The sequence below is a fragment of the Rhamphochromis sp. 'chilingali' genome (genome assembly GCF_963969265.1).
Source record: "Rhamphochromis sp. 'chilingali' genome assembly, chromosome: 1".
Taxonomy (NCBI): domain Eukaryota; kingdom Metazoa; phylum Chordata; class Actinopteri; order Cichliformes; family Cichlidae; genus Rhamphochromis; species Rhamphochromis sp. 'chilingali'.
In genome coordinates this window covers 59,610,220-59,628,925 of record NC_137929.1, presented here as the reverse complement: position 1 = coordinate 59,628,925, position 18,706 = coordinate 59,610,220, and the positions used below count along the sequence as shown (strand labels likewise).

Here is an 18,706-nt window from a genome sequence, read left to right as displayed (position 1 = left end):
CACAAACTAATGTGAATCAAGTTTATCTGTTTTGACACATCTAAAAGTGCTGCAGCATCAAGATAGCCCCAAATAACCTGATGCTTTCATGTAGGAGTGCCTGTAGCTCAGGAGGAAGAACAGGTTATCTACTAATTTGAAGGTTGTTAGTTTATTGGTGTTGGGTGGATAAAACCATCCGCGACACTCTGAGATCCCGCACCGCTGCCTACAACACGGGACTCGCGGCGGGGGACATGTGTAACATAGTTAATTAGAGTTGAAGTTAAATCCCGCTAAATGGGACATTGGTCCCACCTACTGTTGAAAAAGTCACCCTGCAACATTCACAAAGGGCAAGGGATTCTGGGTAATTCTCAGAATAATGGAGGATTCCTGCGAGGTAAGGAATGCACAAATGTCGTGGGGAGGAAAAATAATATCGCAGGCTGTTAAAGTAATACAGTCTGACCCGATTATTTTTGTTGTTTATACATCATTTGTTGCTGGTCATTTCTCCAGTCTTTATGTTGAACTGAGTGCACGTTTATGTGAGATTTATTTATTGGGAGGAGAGGAAACAAAATGGGAGCATAGTTAGCTAACTCTGTTGTTGTTTTCCCGTTTAGATTTTGTGCTGATTGCCCACGACATTAAAAAGAGAGCATTCTAACCATTGCCTTTTTGTTGTGAATGCAGCTATGTGACTGTGCCACACTGTTTAGAGAATTTACATTGTTTCATGTACAGCTTTAAAATATATTTCTATATTCCTTTCATTTGGGAAATTTAACATGCAATGTTAATGGTGTTGAAGTTTTTCTATTTTGGTTGTATAAATTAACCACTATACGATCACACTGCAAGTGGAAATGTAATCCTGAGAATAATGGAGGATTCCTGCGAGATTTTGTGCTGATTGCGCACGACATTAAAAAGAGAGCATTCTAACCATTGCCTTTTTGTTGTGAATGCAGACCAGAGAAGACCCTACACAGAGGTCACATTGGTGCCGTGACTTGTTCGTGACGCTGCTGAATCGGGCTGGTGTCTTCTCATCGCAGCATCATTGTGGAGCATCAGCTTCCTTATTGTTTAGCCTGTTGGGTAACGGAATCAAACTTTGGGGACTGTTGGACATACTTTTATATTGGCTTTGTATATTGCCATATTGTATTAAGTCCACCTTAGCTCTATTAATATCCTGCTAGATATGGATCTAAGTGACTCTGATGACACCCCAAATGTGACTTCCCTTGTTGTGGGTAGGGGTAGAGGGTTCACAACTGTTCCTTTTTCACTGGGTGACTGTCGGGTGGGGCATAGAGCAGCAGATAGTTCTTGTGAGCTGGTGGCTGAGTCGCAGTCAGTACAGTGCACTAAGTCATCTACCTCAGACCCCCCAATAACTGATGTGAGTCTAGTCGACCAAATGAGCGACATTGTGCAACAAATTGGGCAACGCCTGGCTGATAGCATTCTGTCACACCTGACTACGCCACACACTTCGAGCCCTGCATCTGCTACATATACATGTCTTGAGGTGGCGCATGAAACAACAGGTCTCCCCTCCAGCCGCTCACTAGAGCTCTCTCAAGTCCAGCTGGTGGCTCCACGACAGGTTAAAGACCCACCTGTGTTTCGGGGGGAGAGTTCGGACTCATTGTCTGTTGATGAGTGGCAGGAAGCCATGCAGAGTTACATAAAGAAGAGTGGCATTCTTCGAGAAAACCAAGCTGAGGAGATTTTGATGCATCTGAGAGGCAGGGCAAAACATGTTGTGAAATTTGGTGTGAGGAATGGTGGAATTGATGTCCAGCATAATCCACAAGCTATCTACAGACTTCTGCACAAACATTTTAGTTCCACCCAGTGCTCGTCTGTGCCCCTGGCTGACTTTTATTCCACCCTACCGAAGGACCGAGAGGATCCATATGAGTATTGGCTGAGGCTGAACAAGGCTGCTGATGTTGTTGGCAACTGTCTTAAGGAGCAGGGGAAATATTTTGAGAACTCTGGTGTGGAGGTTGCACGCATGTTCATCAGACACTGCCCCTGCAGAGACTTTGCTCTTTTTTTTAGAACCAAAACATGTGATAAATGGTCAGCTCGTGAAGTTCAGGAGGTACTGGATGAGTATCACCTGGGTAAGGGGTTCCAGTCTCCTCCACAGAAGGGTAACTGTGTCTTTGTGAATAAGGCAGAGGTTAGCACAAATGCTACTCCTTGCTTGGCTGACCATGAGCAGAGGCCAGCTGTGAGTCAGGATGGCTCTGCTATAGGGCTTCGGAGCGTGATGTCACGGGGGTGGGCGTGGAAAGGATTTTGGCCCGATTCACCATTTTGGGGGTCTAAGCTAGGAGCGATAGCATAGCCATGGTTCGTACTTGCTGTGTGCTCGGCTGCAATGTTCGATCTTACGACCGGCACGGGAATAAGGTTGGATTGTCTTTTTATGCTTTCCCAACCTGGAAGCAACGTGAAGGAGCTCATGTATCGGATGTTACCAAACGAAGGCGTCTAGCCTGGATAGCAGCCGTGAGACGAGCTGATATCAAGTTCTGTTACGTCTCCAGATATCAGCTGGTGTGCTCACGACATTTTCATTCCGGTAAGTTCTAAATATGTTCTTATCACACTTTATAGCTGAATAATATTACCGTTGATGGTCTCGGAAGTTATAGAAATTGCGATCAAACATCGAATGGAGTGACTTTGCAGACATATGTGCTATGTAACGATTCGCTAATTGTTTCGCACAACTGTAGGGAAGCCTGCCTATGAAATGGATCAAACAAATCCAGACTGGGTACCAACGCTACACATGGGGCACTCCGAAATCCGAACATCACATTCAGACCGTCACAGGAGGCGAACACAACGTCAACAAAATAAAGTACTATTTGGAGGTAAACGACAACCGCACCCCCAGCCACAGTCTCTTATTTTAAAAGTTGATCTTAGTCAATTAACACAAACATTTTTGAGTATTCATACGGCCTTAATGTATAAACCATTTAAAAGTTCCCTTGTGTATTTGCACTCTTTTTATTGGACAGGCTTTGACAATGGAGCAGCAGAGTGTGAAGGTGAAGCCTCAGCAGAGTGTGAAGGTGAAGCCTCAGCAGAAGTTACCACAGAAGAGCAGCCAGAGATGGACACCACCGAAGAGCAACACCATAACAACCTTGTTATTTTGGCTGAGGGACAAATTTGTGCTGGACAAGTAGAAGCAGAGGTAACGGGTGCTGATGCAGAAAACATTGATATCAGAGAGAAACAGACAGAAGATCAACAACTGACAAATGATTGTGTGCACTGTGTACAGAGCAGAGCAGAAATAAACCGGCTGCTGGAGGAGAACAGAAAGCTTAAATCAAAGTTGGACAAGACAGAGCTGAATGAAAACTTTTTAAAGGGTGACACGGAAAAAGTGAAATATTACACCGGTTTTACTTGTTTTGCTATTTTTATGTCCGTGCTCGAGAATGTAAAAGCTTTCCTAACAGCATCAAAGAAACTGTCGCATTTCCAAATGCTTTTACTCACACTTATGCGACTTAGACTTGATCTTCCTGTCCAGCATCTTAGTTATCTATTCAATGTCTCCTACAAAACTCTTTCTTCTGTCTTTTCTGATACAATTGACGTGTTGCATGCTCGCTTTGGAATACTTGTACACTGGCCAGAGAGGCACTGTTTGCAAGCAACAATGCCACCACAATTTACGGACACTTTTGGAAATCGTGTAGCCATCATTGTAGACTGTTTTGAAATTCGTACAGAACGACCATCTAATTTAAAGGCTCGTGCTCAAACGTACTCACACTACAAGGGTACACACACCATGAAATATCTGATCAGGATTACTCCACAAGGTGCAATTTCATTCATTTCTAAGGGGTGGGGGGGCCGTGCATCAGATAAACACATCACAGAGCAATGTGGCATACTTAACAAGCTGTTACCAGGGGATGTAGTTTTGGCTGACAGAGGCTTTGACATCAGAGATGCGGTGGGAATGATGTGTGCGGAGGTAAAGATCCCAGCATTTACAAGGGGCTTCTGTCAACTAGATGCCAAGGACATAGAAAATACACGAGCCATTGCACACCTAAGAATCCATGTTGAACGAGTAATTGGCAGTTTGCGCAACAAATTCAAAATGCTACATACTACCATGCCAATCCGTTCTCTTCTTCCATGTGAGGGTGAAGACGTTACCTTCCTTGATAAAATTGTGAGGGTGTGTTGTGTTTTGGTTAACATGTGCCCCAGTGTGGTAGTGAAACCAGGCACACATGAGACTTGTACTTGTTAATTAATAATTTTTTAGAAAAGGAAAACCTTTTTAGTTTTTTGTATGTGTGACTGTATGAACACATTGACATTGCGTTATGTAACCATTTCTGTACCTGTATACTATAAGCGAAAGTTTATCATCACTTTGGACTCTTTGTTTCACTAAAATTACGTTATAATAAAAGCAAGATAACAAATAACTGCTTTGCACTCTTTATTTCACACTTTGACAATTGGTACATGGTAAGTGCTGCACGTTTGAAATCAAGTTATACATATTTCAATGCACTTCTGACAAAAAACTAGACACCAGAAGAAAAAACGTTGTGACCACACGGGGCTGCATTTCGCTTAGAGAAATGTTTTCCTACAAGTTCAGGAAGGCACACCTTCTGAAAGAACTCCTGAGCTTTCTTTAAATGTGATTCCCAGAAGTGCACATCTGGTAAGATGCGTAAAATTGCCATGTCTTTTTGTGTCCATACCACGAGGTCACAGTGCTTTGCGTTGGCCACAAAGACCTGTGTTTGCACTTGTGAGTAAAAGCGATGTGTCTTCTTCAAGTTAAGTCCTTTTGCTGTCAATTCGAGGCAGAAGTCTTTGTCATGTGCATTCAACGCTTCCTGAATGCTGTCACATCGGTATTTAAATGGACATTTAATTTCTAGGCACCCCTTCCCACAACATTCACACGTGGTTAGTCCATCAGGAGATGCTCCTACTTCAGGAAAAGCCGTGTTAACAAGGAAACCACACATACGGACCTGTAGGTTTTTGTGACATGCTGACATTACCTGGGTGTAGGCATGTCGAGCATCCTGTTCATGCTCCAGTCCCCAAGTTGTTTGCACATTACAGACAGAGTTAACAGGGTAGCAAACACGATTAACCACAGTAATGGCGGGTTTTTCTACAGTGGTGGCAAACACAGCGTGCATCATTGAAGCTGTGATCCTCCCAGCACGCCAAACATACCATTCTGGGCTCTTGTGTTGCAGTCTTGTGCGTTCCTCAATAGCTTCTGCCTGTTCTTCAGTTACTTTAGCTGTGTTTATGTACTTTACGCAGTGCAGTTGTAGCTCGGTAAGGCCAAGGGACTGTGCACCTGTGCTGTGCAAACACGCCAGAGACAGTGGTAATGTGGATGACTGTACAGTGTGTGATGTGTAGTATTTCTCCAATCCAGACAAACACACTGCTTTATTGTGTTTTTGAAGTGTGTCTAACACTGGTGACAACTCCTCAAACGTAGCAGAGGGAATCTTTCTTTTTGAAGGACGGCTTCTTCTGCCTTTCACCACAGACGGTCCGTTTATATTTTCATCAAGAGTCTTTTTTTGTGCTGCTGAAGATGTAAAGTCAATGTTATGGCCAACCTCTGGCTGTATCTTGGTTGTGTTCCCCGGCAAAACCCAGTAGGCTGGTTCATCTGTGACTGTCTTTGTGCCACGTATCCTCACTGTTGCCTCCACTTTAAACAGAAGTGCAGCGACATGGGTGCAGGTCTCAGCAACTCCGGCCATACAGGTGCAGTGTGCAGTTTCGACCTTCCCTGTGGTGCTTACAATTACCCATGGTCGTAATGCAAGTTCATTCAATCTTTGGGAGTGCAGTACCTGTAACATGCAAGGACAAGGTTGATGTAAAGACAATAAATGAAATGAGACAGGGAGGACACTGATTGGCGTTAATAATTTGCCCGATTATCAATGTGTTAATTTGCATCTACTATACAATTATGGGCACATAATATGATAACGATATTTTAACAGTTCAATGATAAAGATTTAACATTAATTATGGTGGGGGGTGGAAAATGGCTATGTCACTCGATGCACTCCAGCTGACTTACCTTGGTATGAATGACGATGTACTCAGATTTTGGCGGCTTGAAAATAGCCAAATCTTGCACCCAGCCATTTGTAAATTGGATATGCGCCTCCAGTGACTTGTAATTACGAAACTGGTTCGCAGTGTAAGCACTTACTCCACAAACAAGATAGGTGAAGATATCGGGGTAGGACAGTGGCGGTAAGTCGTCTGGGTCTTTACTCCACTGCCGTATGTCGTATGGGTCCAGATTTGCGATGCACTCTATTTTTTTCAAATACCGCTGCTTCGCCTCTGGACGCAATCGATCTCTATACCGTCCGTTTTCTTTCGAGCTGCTTTTAAGCATGTTTCTTGTCGTAGTCGCCGTTCCAGTACAGTGTATTTGTTTGGATCGTAGACCCCGAAAATGGAGCTGCGCTCCCACAATGCATTGCGGCGTGACGTCAACTCCGAAGCCCTATTGAGAGGTTGATCAGCATGCTAGAGAAGGTGCTGCTTCAAGGCCCAGGCTATGCTTGAGCTAATGCCAGGCGACAGAGTGCCCGACTGCCGAGAATACCGGGCTTAGATGACACACCATGTTCCATCTGCAGAGATAGCTCCCACTCCACACTCACGCACTGTCGGGAAAACAGATTGTGCTTCCTGTGTCACCTACCTGGTCATTCGATACTTAACTGCTCAGAGGGCAAGTGTACTCCTTCCAGTGGTCATCAGGGAAACTGAACGATCTGCGTGGAGGGGAGGACAGCGCAGATCCAGCAAGTAAGCATCCCATCTTGGACATGACTGATATTAATGATTATGACACTTTGTATTCCACTTACAGTGGCATTGTCCCACCAAATAAAACACTGATTGCACAGGGCTTGCATAGGCTCTCAAACACTGATAGCTTATTCTACTCTGCAGTGACTACTAGTAGTGGACAAGTTCTTAAAGCATTAGTGGACAGTGGATCTATGGCGTGCACCATAAGTGAAACAGTTGATGAGAAACTTTCACAATCGATACCTGATATTGAGAGACATTCAGGTGAAGACGTTGTCATTGTTGGTTGTGGGGGTCACCTCGTTACACCTTCTGCTACGTATGATCTTACAGTGTCAATATATGGCTTTAAGGTGGTGATTCCTGTTCTGGTGGTTCCGGGCCAGGCTGATGACATGATTCTGGGCAGAAATGCGATAAAGTGGCTTATTTCACAGTTAAAAATGACTGTTGGTACCCAGGATGATGCTTTTCCTCATTTGGCAACTTTGCTGTCCTATTCTGATGACTGTGATGGCAGAGCAATGCCTCCAAGTTTTGGCACTGCAAAGCTTAAGAGACGCGTCACCTTGCAGCCCTTGTCTGAACATTTAGTGTGGGCTAAGCTCCCTGCTGAAACTGAAACACTCCAAGTTGGTGAATTTTGGAGATTTATTTCCCTGGATGATTGAGAATGCATCAAGACGAACACAAAAGGAAGTTCACAGCTTTTAGCAGCTCCCCCACCCCCTCATTCACACACCCCCCACTCCCCTCCAGAATTCCCAGATAACAACCTAATTTACATATGAATGACTAGACAATTTAGCTTCCACTTGGCTGAAGCTAAAGCCTAGCTAAAAGCCTACCAGCCATTTGGCTGGAAGGCGGGTTTTAAAGGTAGAAAAGCCAAATGGCTGCTCTCGGGGGCTCTAAGTGTTGAGCAGTATGAGTCCATCTTTTCAAGGCACAAAATGGACTGCGGTGAGGCTGCTGACTTTTTCCACAGAATCCGCCTGGTGGATGACAAGCCCTTCAGACTGCCATACAGACGGGTCCCACCATGCCATTACGAGAAGCTTCGCACTGCCCTAGATGAGATGGAGGAGTCAGGGATAATCCGTAAGTCCCAGAGTGAATTCTCATCCCCCCTTGTCTTAGTTGTTAAGCCAAATGGTGACCTGCGCATATGCAATGACTTTAGATGGTTAAATGCAAGAACAGTTAAAGATGCACATCCATTGCCTCATCAGTCAGACGCCCTCGCAGCACTTGGTGGGAATGTTTTTTTTTTTTCTACAATGGATCTCACATCGGGGTTTTACAATGTCAGACTCCACGAGGACGACAAAAAATACACGGCATTCTCCTCCCCATTTGGCCTTCATGAATATAACAGGATGCCTCAAGGCCTGACAAATAGTCCTAGACCTGTACAAAGCCGCATCATATGACGTGCGGAAGGCGGTGAAAGAGGCGAAGCAGCGCTACGGGAGGAAACTACAGTCACAACTCCAACAGAGTGACTCTAGGAGCCTGTGGTGGGGACTAAGGACAATAACGGATTATAAAGCACCAACAACCGGTATGACGAATGCGGACGTGACCCTGGCAGATGAGCTGAACACCTTCTATGCTCGCTTCGAGGCTGCAGCTAAGGACTCCAACGATGCTAGTGCTAGCGGCGCTAACGGCCGCAGACAGGAAGATACTGCCAACACCGGAAACGTGCTCATCATCTCCGAGCATGACGTGAGGAGAACCTTCAAGAGTGTGAACACCAGGAAAGCAGCAGGACCAGACGGCATCTCAAGTCGTATCCTCAGAGACTGCGACCAGCTAGCACCTGTGTTCACTGAGATATTCAACATCTCTTTATCTCAGTTTGTGATCCCCACATGCTTCAAGGAGTCCATCATTGTTCCTGTCCCGAAGAAACCCCACCCTGCTTCTCTCAATGACTATCGCCCTGTAGCCCTCACCTCAGTAGTGATGAAGTGCTTTGAACGCCTGGTCAGAGACTTCATCATTTCTTCACTACCAGACACACTGGACCCACTACAGTTCGCTTAGCGTCCAAATCGTTCCACAGACGATGCCATCTCTCATCTCCTCCACACATCACTCACTCACTTGGACACTAGAAGGGGGAATTATGTTAAAATGCTCTTCATAGACTACAGCTCTGCATTTAACACCATAATTCCCTCCACACTCACCACCAAGCTGGAGCATCTGGGACTCAGCCCATCTATGTGTCAGTGGATCGCCAACTTCCTAACTGGAAGACCACAGGCAGTAAGGATGGGCGGACATGTCTCAGCCTCCATCACTCCCAGCACTGAAGCCCCCCAGGGGTGTGTTCTGAGCCCCCTGCTGTACTCTTTGTACACATATGACTGTGTGGCCACTACCAGCTCCACCACCATCATTACGTTTGCTGACGATACCGTCGTGGTGGGCCTGATCTCTGATAACAACGAGACGGCCTACCTGAAGGAGATTAGGAATCTGGAGAACTGGTGCCAGAGGAACAACCTCCTTCTAAACGTCAGTAAGACAAAGGAGCTGATAGTGGACTTCAGCACTAAGCAGGAGAGGAACTACCAGACCCCCGTCATCAACGAGTGCCCAGTGGAGAGAGTGGACAGCTTCAAATACCTCGGAGTTCACATCACGCAGGACCTGTCATGGTCCTGTCACATCAACACCGTGGTGAAAAAGGCCCGACAGCGTCTCTACCACCTCAGACGCTTGAGAGACTTCCGACTGCACTCCAAGGTGCTCAGGAACTTTTACTCGTGCACCATAGAGAGCATCCTGACGGGAAACATCTCAACCTGTTTCGGGAACAGCACCAAGCAGGACAGACGAGCTCTACAGAGGGTTGTGCGGTCAGCTGAGCGCACCATCCGCTCCAAGCTCCCTGACCTGCACTCAATCTACAGCAGGCGGTGCTGGACCAAGGCCAGGAAGATCGTGAAGGACCTCAGCCATCCCAACAACAGACTGTTCTTTCTGTTGAGGTCAGGAAAGCGATTCCGCTCCCTGAAGACCAACACAGAGAGACTGAGGAGGAGCTTCTTCACGCAGGCAATATGGTCTCTCAATCACACCACCACACAGTACTGACCCACACATACAGTTCTTACACACACACTGGACATTCTGGACATTGTTTACACTAATTCGGTTAGATGCGTGGTCATCTAATCGAATCACTTCATCACTAAATCACTTTAAGCATATTTGCACTGCACAAGACACTTACAAATGTGGATTGCACAACACTGGACATTATATTTCTTCAATTCCATTTAATACTTGTACGGCTGCTGTTATTGTATATATGTATATATGTGTGTGTATATATGTATATATATGAAGCATATTTTATAAAGTGCTATATGTAGAATACCATTAAATAAAAATAACAAAACTCACTTTTTGCCTATTCTGTGTATTTATCAGCCCTGGATTAATAAGATGGTACTTGCAGTCCAGTAAGACTGGAAACATTTTCCAGGATGGCACATTCATATATGACATCATCAACAGAGCGTTCCTCCAGGTGAGCTAGTAGAGTTTTTGTTCATGTCTTTAGAGATGTTGTTAAAAAGCTGTCATCTCACTAAGGACACAAATGAAGGAATTGCCTGGGAAAAATGAAGAACTATAGCTTCTTATAAAATTGACAAGTAATTTGAAATGGTTATCTATGAAAATTATGAAGTTAGTAGTTTACCAGTAGATGGCAGCAGACTTTAAATGACTTATGGCCATTTCAAGCTTCACTGACAAGATTAGTAGGAGGAGCTCTGGGCTGGTTCAGATTTTGAGATCCTGAGTCACATGTTCGTGAGTTTGTTGTTTATTAGCCATTAACACTTCAGCTCTGCTTTTAATCTGAACTACTGAGTGTGACACTGAATGCTTCACAGGGATGTTAGAAATAAATAGACAGATAAACATTTAACATTGAAAAGACTGACTCCTATTATTATATGTTTGTGATGAATCACAACAGAAAAAATATCCATGTAGTCCAATTGCATCTGTTCAAATTGCCTAATTTGATTTGACTAACAGTCAATATTCCTCTGAATTTTGAATGTGAAATCATAAAAAAAAAAAAAAAAAAACAAGAACTCACAATTAGAAACCTGAAACCAGAGAGTTTTATTTAATTTTTGCTTTTAAAATTTAACAAAAGGAATCATTGTCGTGTCAGTGGCTGCTTTTGGTTTCTGGGTGACAAAGGAAACAAAGTCATTCTCAAACACATACATCCTCTACTCAATCATTTCTGTGCAGCCACTGAATGATGACTGAGTGTGGTTCTGGTTTAATGCATATTCTTTGTTATCTGCACTGATAATCAGTGAAGTGTGATGTTCCATGTGATACACTGGTGAAATACACAATGAAATATTAAAAAAAAAAAAAAAAAAAAAAGTTAAGTGACCATGAATAGGAAAAAAAAAAGATAATATAATGTGGATGTCCTCTGGTCTGAGGTGCTGGGAGACCAGTAGCTGGACATCAGTGGATGGACTGGTGGACTACTTCAGTGAAGAGTAGACGAAGAGTCTGGTTCTGGTTTAAAATCTGAACACAAACACACACAGTTCAAACAACAGGAAACATGATTACAAGCTTTGTAGTTTAACCAAGACCTCCAATCTCCACCTCTCTGCATCACACACAGTCCCAGTTCAGATTTTACTGGGAACCAGCTCAGATCACAGAGCTTTTTGAAGTTCCCAAAAGTCAAACTGGAACCCAAAGACCTGAAACAAACTCTCATATTCACACGTACATTCGGTTTGAAATCACAAATTAAAATAAACCCATGGATGTCTTTGGACTATGCAAGAGAACATGCACATCCACACATAAAAGCACATGGATTTTAACTTGTTACCTTTCTGCTGTTAGCAGTATTCCTAAGCATCACAAAACTGCAACCCTGGGGGATAATCATTATTAGCTTATATAGAAACAGTACCAGGCTGCTGTCAGAATCTGCTTTTCCTGCTGTGCAAAATAGTTTTTACCTCTCAGATGTAACAGGCTGATGGGGTATTGTTGTCACCCTGGTGGGCGGACAGTGTGGACACCTAATTTTGTGAATCTGATAATTTGAGCAGGGTGGCATATGAGCTTCAAATTGATATCATAGACACATCTACTGACACTTTTGGATCAGTTCAGATCTCAGTATCATTAACCTCCAAGGTCAAGATCAGAGGTCAAGTTTTCTTCAGCTGTTGCTTGTAAATGCAACAACTGGAGGACAAGGTGACAGGATTTTGAAAGGGATACCAAAGGTGTGACTATCAGGAGGCTTTTTTTGTTTGTAGTCAGTCAATCCAATTAGATTTACAAAAATGTCTTTAAATCTTACAAGTTATGTAACATCAAACTCTTGACTGTTGTTTCAAGAGAAGGAGGACAGCACCTCTATCACTGATCTAACGTTTTTCTGTCCATGTCTCTTTTTATAGGAACAGGTTTTTTGTTTTTATATATTATGTGTTTGCTTTTGAGATGAGAAGTGTGAGTGTGATATCCTTCACAAATCTGAGATCTGAACTTGAATCGTGTTGTGGTTGTGTTAGCTTAGGTTAGGAGGATGCCTGGAAGCAGAGTGACCTTTATCCAAAGTTAAAGTAAAGAGCAGTTTTACCTGGGCCTTCTTTGTTCTGATGCTTCCTGGCTGGTAAGTGATGTCTTCAGTTCTCACTTCTGAATAGACTGCAGCTGAATACATTAAAAAAAAAAAAAAAAAAAAAACACACACACACATTAGGTACAACTACTACATCTAACTTTATTTTATTATTATTTGTAGTACAATGTTTTTAATCTTGCAGCATGAAAACTTTAACTGACATCTCTTTAAACAAATCAGCACCTTTGTACAGTTTCTTTTTCTTTTTAACAGCTCTGCTGAGAAACACAGACTGACCACAAAGAACTGCTGAGAGTTTCTGAGAATAACAAGGTGGACAACCACAAAGCTGCCATCTCTTTCAATGCACATTGACTCTCTTCACCACAGAGCTCAAAGTAAACATGTTCTCACAACATGACCATTGTTAAGTGCCTTGAGGCAACTGTTGTTGTGATTTGGCACAATATAAATTAAATTGAAATGAATTGTTATCATCAATGAGTTGATGGTCTGTGTGCAGAGTTTAGAGAAACGCTTTTCCAAGTTATGTCTCCACGTTACTTCCTGTGTTTAAAATGAGCAGCTCTGTGTTGAATCAGCTGCAGCTGAAGTGTTTTCTTTCTATCAGAAACAGGATGCTGGACGACTGCAGAGCTGTTAGCCTCAGTTAACCACAGACCACAAACACACAGTCCAGCTCACAGTGAACAACACTCAGTAAGTACAGTATGAAACACACATGGTAACATTCGTCTAAGTTAGCCAATGTTTAATCAAAGGACAGATATGTGTGTGTGTGTGTGTGTATATATATATATATATATATATATATATACATATATACATATATACATATATACATATACATATATGTGTGAACTTAATTGTTACGATTTCAGGCTTTTGATCAAAAATAGTTTTACTGTTACAATAATCTGCATTTCTACACTTCTGATCATCCCTCACTGCTTCATAATGTCCTCAAAATTCATCATATCACCAAAGTCATAAACAACCTTCATGGACTAAATCTAATTCTACCTCCAGTCAAACACTCAGCAGCAGTCTTATATTGACTCTGAGCAGAAATGTGAAGTTATTTTATAACCTCTGCCTAAATGAAAGGGAAACAAGGGCAGATGCAGAGTCACCAGACACCATCTGATAAAACTTGATTGAATGGTTTGATGACTTTGTCATAGAAAATAAAGTAAACCACACAAGTTATACTTCTACTCTTTATGTGTGAGCTGGTCTTCTAGTAAGGATTTTCTAATAAGTCTTCATTAGAACAATAAACAGACTGAGCAGAAACTTGCAGAGGTGAAAAGAACAAGTGAAAAAAGCTGCTGTTCCTCTAATAATCACTTTCCTAAAGAAATTTATTCCCCACAAAGTAATCCAGGAAGTTACCATAAGTATATTGAATCCATCCTTACTATGATAAAAAAGAAGCTGAAACTTTCTGATGTTCATATACTTTGTGTTTAAGCTGCTGATTGGCTCTTTGAGAGCGTTGCAACCATCATGTTTGTTACTACAACTTTCAAGCAAAGTATGCCTTACCTATTTATGAATGTCCTCACATTATAAAACATACCACACATCTACTCCCAAAACACACACAGACACAAAACACTAAAAACCGAGTGTAGGAAACACAGCGATACCTCTACTTTGTATTTTGACAGCATGGTACATGACGTGTGATGATGTCATCTTCTCCAGCTTGTTGATCTGCTGAAATTTTACAAAATGAAAAATATTTCAAATTAAATATCTAAACAGAGATTACATTTAATCAAGTTGTTACTGTGATCATCATGAATGTGAACTTTATTCTACTAAACAAACTCAGACATGAAAGATCAGGAAGTCTGAGTCTCACCTTCAGGTTTCCTGTGAACACATCGTCTCACCAGCAGAACCAGTAACACCAGTAGAACCACAACACAGACTGATGCAACAGATGACAACACAGAGAGAGGAGGAGGAGATAGTGATGGAGGAAGAATGATGGAGGTGGATCTAGGTGGAGGTGTGGTGTTGTGTTCGTCTAAAATAAAGCAAACACAGTCATTAAGTTGTCGTCACATTGTGAATGTTGAAAGCTGCAGAAACACAGACAGGTGAGTGTGTCACCTGTGACAGTGATCCAGCTGGATGGAGACTCTCCATGACCGCTGATGTCACACTTGTAGAGGCCTTCATCAGACCTGGAAACATGCTGGATGGTCATGTGACCTGTAGGCTGCTTCCTGATGAGGGAGCCATCTTTATAGAAAGCAGCTGGGAGGTTGGAGGGAGTGGTCTTTGTTTTACAGAGCAGAGTGACGTCATCTCCCTCCATCACAGGGAGGACAGGACTCTGCAGGATCACTGATCCACCTCAACACAGAGACAAACTACAGCATTTCATCCATTTACACACAGCTTCATCAACACTAACTCCACACACTCAGCTTACCAGTGACTGTCAGGTTAACCATGTTACTGATGGGACCCTCTCTGGACTCACACCAGTAAACTCCACTGTCATGTGGTGCTGTTATACTGATGTTACAGGAAGACTTAGTGTGGAGATGGATGGGAACATCTGCTGAGTCCTTTGTCGTCTGCTTGTGTTTCTCCTCAGAGTCCATCCAGCAGAGCTGTCGTCCTCCTCACAGCTCAGAGACACAAAGTCTCCTTTAAAGAACTGAGAGCTGCTGGGACTCAGTCAGTCGAGCTGTGGGGGTTAAAATTATAAACTGATCATGCTACATGCTGTAAGAAATGTTCAAGGAACATTTTTTAATTGTTCATTTCACCAGTTTTATATGTGAGCTCCATTGTGAAACATGAACCCAATCAGGTCATATCAGTGAGCATTTCTCAGGTTTAAACTGTGACAGAAGAAGGTTACTGACCTTGGTTTGTTGTGCAGCTCAGCAGTGAGATCAAAACTAAAGAGAAATGACACTCAGGTTGATTTGAGGTGAACATAAAGAACAACTCCACACAAACAGCTGACAAACACACAAACTCATCTCTCTTATATATCTGCTCATTTTCTATTTGATGCCAAGTTTGAATTAAAAAAAAAAAAAAAGTGTTTAAATGGTGGAAGGTCCATCCACATCCATCCTCTTAAAGACTTCACCATGAGGGAGAATAAAAGTATTTGAGTGGCCAGTAGAAAACATTTATCACCAGCTGATAAATGGTTTAGTTAGATTATTCTGTGCTTAGTTAATATTGTGTTTTTTTTGGTTTTTCCCCCTATTGTGTGTAAATTTTTTGGCCAAATCATTATAAAAGCTACCCTCGTTTGTCTTTGTAATCAATTCACTTTGTTTTGTTTAAGTTTCTGGAAATTACTTTCCGTAGAGTTATATTAAGTTGACCTCTTTTTTTGGCCTGCTAAGTACACTCAACAAAAATATAAACGCAACACCTTTGTTACTGCTCCCATTCCCCATGGGATGGACGTAGAGACCTAAAATTCATTCCAGATACACAATATAACCATCCCTCCCAAACAGTGGTCACAAATCAGTCCAAATGTGTGGTAGTGGGCACATCTGCTATATTGAGATAATCCATCCCACCTCACAGGTGTGCCACATCAGGATGCTGATCTGACATCATGAGTAGTGCACAGGTGTACCTCAGACTGCCCACAACAAAAGGCCACCCTGGAATGTGCAGTTTTGTCTCACAGCAAAATGCCACAGATGCCACAAGCAATGAGGGAGCGTGCAATTGGCATGCTGACAGCAGGAATGTCAACCAGATCTGTCGCCCGTGCATTGAAGGAATTTGAAGTGCTTTGTGACTTCAAATTCCTGTCAATTTAATAGAGTTGCAAAAAACTGATCCTAGTTTAGCTTTCTTTTTTCAGCGAGCGATAGACAAAGACAAAGTAGAGGAGGCAGGCATTAACAAAAGTGACTGTCTTGCAAAATGGCATACTTTACCATCAGGTGGGCTCACTTCTGAAGCTAGTGGTCCCCCAAGAAGTTAGAGAGACAGTGCTTAATTTGGGACAGTCTTTTCCCTGGGCTGGCCACCTTGGTAAGCACAAAACCACAGCTCGCATTAAACAACATTTTTTCTGGCCTGGCCTCCACAGAGATGTAGCCTACTTCTGTAAGAGCTGTCCTCAGTGCCAAATGACATCCTCCAAAGTCCCTTCCAAAGCTCCACTCCAACCACTGCCTATTATTGGTACCCCATTTGAGCGCCTCGGAATGGATTTTGTTGGACCCGTTAAGAAGAGTAAGTCAGGGAATCGCAATATGCTTGTAATCACTGATTTCTGGAAATCAGTGATTAAAAATATAGTCAGTTCAGACCTGCAGTTGGTCCTCGTGGTGTTTGAACTTGAATTCAGCCTGATTTGTTTTTCATGTCTTCTCCTCCATCATCAATTATCAGGAGAGCAGACAGTCAAAGTACAAGAATTCAAACAAACACAGAGATTCTACTTACAGAGCAGACACAGCACAGATGTTTCCTTCATCGTCCTTCTCACTCATTTGAGCTTTTTTTCTGTCACTGACACCAAGTAAAGCCCGCCCTCTTCCTCTGAGTCTGTGGTTTCTTGTTATTGGTACAAGACATAATGAATACACCACAGGGGTGAGGGACCCACTTTTTTTGTAATGTAAAGAAACACGTGTAGAGAAACATTATTTAACTTTGTCTCTGTAAAAACCTTTCAAAATGCCTGTCTATTTTTCCTTTGAACAAAAGTTTTTATTTTATACCTGTTATATGTACAGAATGTCACTACCCAGCTCTAAGGATGTGACAAGGAAGTGGGAGACCACACAGACTTTATAGGCTGTAAGATGTTTTAAGGAAATAAAGTAAAGAAAGACAAACACAATCTTCATGCCTCGTCAGCTGGGGTTTCTGGAGAGCTTGTCCAGCACCTCCCCATGTCCGCTGATAGCTCTGGGGAGTCCGTTCAGCCACCACCAGCAGCTTCCATGCTTTTGTCTGCGGCTGCCACGCCGCCATCTGGTCCTGCCTTGTATGGTCCTACAGCCAAACCACGTCCACGTCTGGCAGGACTTCATCTGGGGCCTGTCAAGACAGCCCGTCCACAGAAACCCACCGAACTACCCGAGAGGTCACATTAACACTGCCAGCCAAGCCAACTGACGGTCTTCGTACCCACCCATGTCGCCGCCAGCCGCTAACCAAGCAGTCCAAGTGTGACCAGTCATTCCATTGCCACTGCCTCTTTCTGTCATGGTCGCTGTGTGGCAGGCAGGATGAGGACCCAATCGCAAAACTCACAGACTCAGGGGATGAACTCAAAAAACAGCTTTATTGCTGAAGAGGCAGAACGTAGGAAAATACAAAACTAAACTGGGAAAAGTAAACTAACACTCGGGGGGAGAGAGACACAGGGAAATCCACGCAGCATGAGGGAGAACGCGACGCCGAACAGAGGGAGACGCAGACAGAAATACACAGAGGGTTAACGAGGAAAGTGTGAACACACGGGGAACACAGGTGACACAGATAACCATAACGAGACAGGGCGGGGTGAACATAACACTGACGGGAGACGGGCAGAGTCAAACAGGAAGTACAGAGGTTCAGACAGGAGGAGAGAGAGCACGGGGAAAACACAGACATAACGGGCAGGGGAAACATGGAATAAAACATAAGGAGAGACGAGGGCTCACAGATACACAGAGGGGCACACAGGGGGTAAAAGCCATGAAGGGGAAACACTTAGGGAACAACACAACAGGGCAACTCAGGAAACATGGCCTAAGGAACAAAATACAAAAATACAAGAAAACTAAGAATACTGGGCCAACATGGCCCAGGACCATGACACTTTCCACGTGGTCACCCTCCTGATCTGCTGCATCAGCACTAGGGATGGGAACCGGTATCCGGTGCCATTATGGCATCATGGTTCTGATATAAAGGGTAACCAGACCGAAAAGCAGCGCACATTATACTTTTTTGTCCCTAAGACGTCATACACTTTGGATTCTAGCCAATCATTTTACCTTTCCAAGGATAGTAGGCAAGGAAAGGCAAGGAAAATGTATTTATATAGCACAATTCAACAAGAAGGTGATTCAAAGTGCCTTACAGAGACATTTAAAAAAATAAAAAGCATGACTTAAAATTTATTAAAAAAAAACAGTAGAT

The 18,706-nt window shown here is 43.1% G+C and overlaps 1 protein-coding gene and 1 long non-coding RNA gene across 2 annotated transcripts in view; one reads left to right on the top strand and one right to left on the bottom strand.

The window, feature by feature from the left end:
• LOC308400339 (uncharacterized protein) overlaps positions 1-18,706 on the bottom strand; it is a gene marked incomplete at its 3' end in the record, with an annotated part of 203,250 nt that overhangs the window by 31,818 nt on the left and 152,726 nt on the right. The gene's annotated exons all lie outside the window — the stretch shown is intronic.
• On the top strand, positions 2,298-3,474 carry LOC308383349. The gene is made up of 3 exons (XR_013969121.1): positions 2,298-2,590; positions 2,748-2,888; positions 3,039-3,474. It is a non-coding gene; the product is annotated as an uncharacterized lncRNA (long non-coding RNA).